Here is a 7,787-nt window from a genome sequence, read left to right as displayed (position 1 = left end):
CCTCGCTGCCTGCAGGCGTCTGTTTCCAATATTTGTACCAGTTCTATGCATAAGCCCATTCAAAGTCACACAAATTCTGTCCAAAAAGCAAGGAGAGAACCCACCCAGGTCTGACAACTTGTAGCTTTCCTCCTGTCCACGTATTCTAATGGCCTGATTAGCAATTCTATTGTATTTAATTTGCACCCCGGGTAATTCACTGTCAGCCAGAAGAGCCATCAGCTTGAAAAATGGCACCAAAATTAAAAACCAATAGTCAAATTTCAGTTGGAATGAGCTCTCCTGGCATAATGATGAAGCTGGATTAACTAGAGTCCAGCCCGCTAAGTGCAAACATTTTAGTTACTAATATGCTGCTGGGGAGTTTGAGCCCTGGCCTTTTTGCAGTGTGGGAAACAAGCAGCCAAGTTAGAAAATTGAGAATGAAAAATGTGTTGGTCCAGTCAAACCGTCAAGTGAAGTGGCTGTTCACCATCTCCTAGCCATTTTTTTCTTTCTCTCTGTTTTGTTTTTGTTTTTGAGAGATGGAGGTCCCTCTATGTTGCCCAGGCTGGTCTTGAACTGCCTGGGCTCAAGCAATCTTCTTGCCTAGGCCTCCCAAAGTGCTGTCATTACAGGTGTGAGCCACTGCCCAGCCCACTGTGATGGTTTTAAACATGTCCACAAATTCTGCGGCAGTCCTCTCATCAAAGAGTGGAGGAGTCCAATCCCCTGCCCCTCCCCAAAAGCTGGCCTTCCTGACTCACATGGAACGAATAGAACACAGTGGAAGTGATGCTGCTTCCACTCTATCACTTGGAAGTGATTTCCAAGACTAGGTCGTAAAAGGTGATACAGCTTTTGTCTGGTTTTGGTTTTTTGTTTTTGTTTTGTTTTGTTTTGTTTTTGAGAGAAGTTTTGCTCTTGTTGCCCAGGCTGGAGCGCAGTGGCATGATCTCGGCTCACTGCAACCTCCGCCTCCCAGGTTCAAGCGATTCTCCTGCCTCAACCTCCTGAGTAGCTGGGATTACAGGTGCCTGCCACCATGCCTGGCTAATTTTTGTATATTTAGTAGAAACGGGGTTATCATCATGTTGACCAGGCTGGTCTTGAACTTCTGACCTCAGGTGATCCACCCTCCTTGGCCTCCCAAAGTACTGGGATTACAGGCATGAGCCACCGCACCCAGCTGTCTGGTTCTCTTTCTTGGAAGCCGTGAGCTGATATGTAAGAAACTCAACTGTCCTGAGCCACCATCTTGGAAAGGCCATGTAGCAAGACCACACAGAGAGAAGGACGCCCAAAGAGTCCCCATCTGGTTCCACTTTGGCAGTTTGAGTCTTCCCAGCTCACGAGGCAGACAAGTGAGTGAGATGACTCCAGCTCCAGCCACCAGGCCATTGCAACCCTAGCGACCCCTAGGGAGAACTGCCTGGCTGAGCCCAGTCAATGCCCAGATTAGTAAGCAACGTAAGTGACTGCTATGGTTTTAAACCACTATTTTGGAGTGGTTTGTTGTGATAAGACCACCCAGCATCCCTCAGTCTTCCTGCTTCTGCTTCTTGGTGGCAACTGGGGCCCACAGGGATCCCTGGTCAAGGGAACCCACCCCACACCCAGCCAAACCTCAGATCTACCCATTGTTCCCATTAGCCTGACCTGAAACTGAGCAAATGAGCCAGGAGTCACAGGAACAAATCCTTGCCCTACTCTTCCCTCCCTTCTGGAATTTTCCCCCACCCATGTGACAAAGACAAGTGTCTATCCCCTTTGGGAGGCATGCCCTGGTTTGGGTAATACGGGAGAAACACATGCTCTGATCCCCGTTAGAGAAGCTCATGACCAAGCTCCTCTCCCTAAATCCCCCATTCCCAGCAGCTAAGATCTCCAACCCCACTAACACTGAACATCATAAAGAAGCAGGGACAATGTCACCATGGTGGCAACCTCCAGGGTCCAGTAGTGACAGCGTCCTACAGATACTATGCTAAAAAGCCCCCTCCCCCCATGCACCCCTCCACCCAAGTGTTCTTGACTGTGAGTCCTGTTACCTTCCCTCAGGTTTGTGAACACAGCCTTCCAGAAATCCCTTTCCTATTGAAGTCAGCTATTGTTGGTTTCGGCAGCTTGAAATCAAGAAACCTGACTCAAAGCACCCTTATCTTAGCTGTGCCCAGGACACAAGTATAAAATTGGCAAGAGGCAGTGAACTGCTCCAGGCCTCACTAGTGAAACCAGCAAAGTTACCGGGGTCCAAGACCACAGTGAACCCTAGTACATGTTCCCTTGAATTCGCTGGCTTTGGCATGGAAACTAACCATGGAAACTAATAAATGCAAATAACATTCATTATAGGGTTATACAACATTACACAGGATTATCCAATAGAAACGTCTGTATTCTATCTAGACAAAATCTCACTAGTAATAGACACACCGCACACATGCACATTCCTTCGGGTTAGAGGTAAAAGTCCACAGCACCTTAGCCTCTGGGCGGGTACCTAAGATAGACCATCACTGTCTCATAGGTCTATGTAGCAGATGCCATCATTATCATTGCCTCTTACAAATCCCCTTGCTCTTAACTTCTGAGTGCATTCAGGCTCAGCTTCCCAGTGGTCACCCTTGCATTTCTTCATCTGGGGGCTTCTACTGGTTGCCAAACTACTTTGCCTGCCCCCGTGTCAGGCTGGAAGTGTGGGAGTTAATGCCCCCGAGAACAGCCCCCCAAGAAATGACTGATACAAATTGGTAGATAAACACCCTAGCCTCCTTACCTCTCAGGTGGGATAACTCAGAAGCCTGTGTACACTGTCTCCCCCAAAGGAAACGGGTCGTATTCGCTGTCTTAGTCTGTGAGGGCCAGCATAACAAAGTACCACACAACTGGGGGGCTTTAACAACATAAATGTATTTTCCCACAGCTCTGGAGATTGGAAGTCCAAGATCAAGGTGTCAGCAGGGTTGATTCTTTCTGAGGCCTCTCTTCTTGGCTTGTAGATGGCTGTCTTTTCCTTGCGTCTTCACATGGCCTTCTCTCTGTGGATGTCTGTGTCCCAATCTCTTCTTAAAAAGACGCCAGTCACATTGGATTAGGGCCCAACCTGACGACTTCATTTTAACTTAATTACCTCTTTAAGGACCCTGTTTCCAAATAAGATGACATTCTGAGGTCCTGGGGTTTAGGACTTCAAAACATGAATTTGGGAGAGGGACAGAATTCAGCCATAGCAGTTACCCACAGGAGTACCTGGCTTGATCGTGCACCCTTCGTTAACTGTCCTGCCTTACACCCGCACGCCTTTACTGGTGTTTCCTTCTCCCAGGCTTGATTCTGGGAGAACCCAAATGAAGACAGTATGGACACTCCCTCCCTTGCACCAGCCCCTGCCTAGGGTGTCACTGTCACTGTGGATCTGATCTACTACCGAATTCTCATCAGAGCAAGTCTGGAGTTCCCATTCAGCCTATACTCTGTGGTGGGAACAAGTGCCATGAAGCTCTAGGAGCTCAGGGGTCTTACACTCTGCAGTGAAGAATTCCCTGTATGTGATTGGTGCTCTTGGCAGTTTTGCTCCTTACACCATTGCTGTAATTGGCTGCATGTAAATTAGCTAAGCCTAATGCATTGATCCTAGTTATGAGTAGTGCACATGCCGGTTCTGCACCACACACCCACCCAGCTGGCTGTAGGTTTGATATGGATATGCAGATTAAGCAACTCTAATTTGTTAGTGCTAATAAGATTCCGGACACAGACAACCCTCCTGTGTGGTGTTGTTAAGGTGCTGAGACCAGAACCCAATTTATACACTCACATACTCCCATAGAGACCATCCCAGCACACTCAGGAGCCAGACCCATTGGGTTGAGAAACAGTGACAGAGTCAAGACATCCGGGGGCCTGGTGGCATTTCCTACCTTTATATTGGTTGGTTGGGTATCACATCACCCCAGCCTGCCAGTGTGATCCTGCTGTTATGACCAAGAGACCTTGTTCCACAGCACCACCACCACCTCACAACTGTGCCACGTGATACAGTTTACAGAATGTCTCCTCGTGCCTCAGCTCCTTTGCGACAAGTCTGCAAACTGATGGAACAGAAATTGTCATCATCACATCATCATCGTTGATATATTTCTGTTTTACCCCTGAGGGCTCAGAAACTCTTTGCCCCACTGCTCAGGGCTACGATACTGGAACTAGAGTTGTAGCCTCTGGTCTCTACACCTGCTGGGGCTCAGGACACACCACCCCAAAACATGACTGTAGGAAACCAGAAAATGCCACCCCAGAATATACCTCTTTGGCATATTGATTATTTCAAGCTGGTTATTTTGAGAAACTGCAGACACAGCAGTAGCTCTGAAAAACTCCCATTTTGTAAAGGACATTTTCATTAGTAAACATATCTGTAGCAGGAAGAGAGCTGCTCAACTTTTATCACCTAAGAGACTTTTATCTGCATAACAAGGCAACCTTTATTCTCCGGACATTTCTTCTTCTCACCCGCCCAAAATTTGTCTCCAGCACCCCCCAGAAGCCCAGAACCCCTATTCTTTTCTGTAGCTCATGATACGATGCAAGCTTCCATCATCTGGCCCTTCTTTGGGTTTCATGGCTTTATGGGACTCCCATGCGAATGTGTGTAATTAAAATGGTTTTTCTCCTGCTAATCTGTTTCATGTCAATTTAATTCATAACCCAACTAAAGAATCTAGATAGGTGCAGGGAAGCATTTTTCCCTCCCCAACAATGCTTTGCACCCTGCTTCAGTAAACACGCGGCTGGCAATGCTGAGGCAGCCCCAGTGTCTGCTCCCTCTGCTCCATGCCCTGGGGAGTAGCCTGGGCAAGGTGGGTGGGGTGGGGCCCCAGACTCTCCAATTCTGCAGCCTCACTCACACACCGGCCTGATTCCATCTCTCCCCAACCCCAGTGTGGTTTTCAGTTGGGGCTTTTCCCAGATCCTGACCTTGGCCTCTCCTAGAGGCCCAGCTGTTTCCAATTGCAGGAGCTGAGGTGGGGGTGGGCAGTAAAGGTACTATTCCCACCAAGTCTCAATGTAGCAAGGAAATGGCAGGCCCTGACAGAGCTGTGCTCAGAGCACTTTGGTGCCTCAGATGGATTTATTCAAAGTTCATAATTACCCTGAAATCTCCTAAAATGAAAACATGATTGAAGAATTAAACCTGGTAAACAAATTAGTCAGAAAGAAAACCTCCGCATAGCAAATGACAAAATCCAAAAAATCCAATCCAGCAAATGAATGGGCTTGTGCTGTAGTTGGCGGCCAGCGCTGCACACAAGCCTGGGCCCTGGCAAAGACAGGACTGGGGAGCAGCCGGCCCCCTGCTGCAGGGGAGCCTGGACCTTGGGGATGGTGTGGTCAGTCAGGTGGCCAGGACCTGGGGAGGGATGTGGCTGGAGCCTCTAGTCCACCGCAGCTGCGTGGGAAGTTGTGACTGCAGCTGGGCTCCACCGAAGCCCACGTTCAGGGGCTGCGAGCCTCCCTCCGGCTGGGGCTGGAAGGAAGACAGCTGTGGAAGGCCTGAGGGATGCTTTCTCATGCTGAGAGGGGCTGCTTTCATTTCTGTGCCCTCCTCCCCACCTCACCTCATTTCTCAGAACCACCGGGAACTGGGGTGAGGGGAGGGTTTGCACACAAGAGATCTTTACTTTTCTTTTTGTTTTGTTTTGTTTGGAGATTTGTTTTTGTCTCTCTGAATCTGATCTATTTTTCAGGAACTGCTAACCCCCAATTTGAGGCTTTCTCTCTCCCAATAAGGAAGGGTGTCCTGGTTACTGCTGCTGTGTGACAAGCTACCCCCAAACTAAGTGGCAGAAAACAACTATTTGATTAGACTCACAGATTCTGAGGGTCAGGAATTCAGCCAGGGGACAGCAGGGACTGCTTCTCTCTGCTCCGTGATGTCTGGGGTCTCAGCTGAGAAGACTCCATGGCTAGGGGTGGGGCTGGAATATGTGGAGGTCTCTTCACTCACAGGCCTGGGGCACAATGCTGTCTGTCGATGGGATCCCAGCTAGATTGCAGATCCGAACACCTAAAGGTAAACTATCCGGGCAGCGGTAGGCACCTGTAGTCTCAGTTACTCAGGAGGCTGAGGCAGGAGAGCAGCTTGAACCCGGGAGGCAGAGGTTGCAGTGAGCCAAGATCGTGCCACTGCACTTCAGCCTTCACAACAGAACAAGACTCCATCAAAAAAAAAAAAAGAAAGAAAGAAAAAGAATGAAAGAAAGAAAGAAAGAAAGAAAGAAAGAAAGAAAGAAAGAAAGAAAGAAAGAAAGAAAGAAAGAAAGAAAGAAACACCTACAGGTGACCTCTCCATGTGACCTGCGTTTCCTCCCAGCGTAGTGGTAGCAGGGCAGTCAGATGGCTCATATGGTAGCTCAGAGCTCCAAAGGTAAATGTTTCTTCAAAAAAGGCAGTCACAGCTGGGCACGGTGGCTCACGCCTGTAATCCCAGCACCTTGGGAGGCCGAGGCAGGCAGATCACAAGGTCAGGAGATTGAGACCATCCTGGCTAACATGGTGAAACCCCATCTCTACTAAAAATACAAAAAAAAAAAAAAATTAGCTGGGTGTGGTGGTGGGCACCTGTAGTCCCAGCTACTCGGGAGGCTGAGGTAGGAGAATGGCGTGAACCCAGGAGGCAGAGTTTGCAGTGAGCTGAGATCGCACCGCTGCATTCCTGCCTGGGTGACGGAGTGAGACTCCGTCTCAAAAAAAAAAAAAAAAAAAAAAAAAAGCTGTCGCTGTATCATAGTTTCTGATCCACCATTGGAAGTCACGCGGCATCCCTTCGCTATGTTCTTTGGGTTACAAGTGAGTCACAAGCCCACCCAGATTCAAGGGGCAGGGCAGAGATGCCACATTTTGGTGGGAGGAGTGTTAAGGAATTTGTGGACAGGTTTTAAAACCACCACAAAGGATTCCTACTGGTGCAACCCTTCTCAGCAAGATCCTATCACATTGAAGTGACAACTGATCCTTTTTCTTGGGTTCTGACCCCTGTTCTGCCTCATGGGACCTTCAGTGGGTTGAATGGTGGCCCCGCAAAACCTATGCCCGTGTCTTAATCCCCAGAACCTGTGCATGTGACCATATTTGGAAAAAGGGTTTTTGCAGATGCAATTAAGGATCTTGAGATGAGATGATCCTCGATTATTCAGGTGGGCCCTAAATCCAATGACAGGGGTCCTTGTAAGAGACACATAGAGGAAAAACACATAGAGAGAAGGTGGCAAGAAGATGAAGGCAGATATTGGAGTGATGCAGCCAAAGCCACGAAACACCTGGAACCCCCAGAAGCTGGTCAAGGCAGGGAAGGATCCTCCCCGAGAGCCTCCAGAGAAGGTGTGACCCCACCGGCACCTTAGTTTCAGACTGCTGGCCTCCAGAACAGCGAGAGAATCCATGCTTGTTGTCAGCCACCCAGTCTGGCCCAGTCTGGAGTACTCTGTTCCAGCAGCCTCAGGAAATGAATGCACCATCCGTGGAAACCCAAGTGGCCTTCCTTCACTGAGTCTCAGTGAAATGGGGATAAATTAAATGGAGATAAAAATAGTATCTGCCTCCTCCGGCGGTTGGGAGGATTAGGGAGATAAGCTGTGGAAAGTGCTTAGCCCAGTACCTGGCAGTGTTCTAGCATGGTTGTTATTAACAGAGTCCGGAGAAACAGATGGAGGGCCATTAAAACGAAACAAAAACAGATTAGAAAGACAATGGAATGAAACACAAAAGCGGATGATGTGCTGTACCTACTCTCTCTAAGGGCTCTGTGC

General features: G+C 48.7%; 1 long non-coding RNA gene across 3 annotated transcripts; it reads right to left on the bottom strand.

Moving 5' to 3' along the window:
* Window positions 1-2,872: 2,872 nt before the first annotated feature.
* On the bottom strand, window positions 2,873-7,526 carry LOC102132766 (uncharacterized). 3 transcript variants are annotated; one of them, XR_012429881.1, is made up of 4 exons: window positions 6,317-7,526; window positions 5,852-6,177; window positions 3,903-4,073; window positions 2,873-3,125 (listed from the first exon to the last, which is right to left on the bottom strand). It is a non-coding gene; the product is annotated as an uncharacterized lncRNA (long non-coding RNA). The 3 variants fall into 3 exon arrangements; XR_010584213.1 differs by having other exon boundaries at window positions 5,852-7,526; XR_012429882.1 differs by having other exon boundaries at window positions 2,873-3,047; window positions 5,852-7,526.
* Between the last annotated feature and the right edge of the window lie 261 nt (window positions 7,527-7,787).

This window comes from Macaca fascicularis, chromosome X (genome assembly GCF_037993035.2).
Source record: "Macaca fascicularis isolate 582-1 chromosome X, T2T-MFA8v1.1".
NCBI classification, from domain to species: domain Eukaryota; kingdom Metazoa; phylum Chordata; class Mammalia; order Primates; family Cercopithecidae; genus Macaca; species Macaca fascicularis.
The sequence above is the reverse complement of the archived record's forward strand: the minus strand, read 5'-3'. Positions and strand labels throughout refer to the sequence as shown.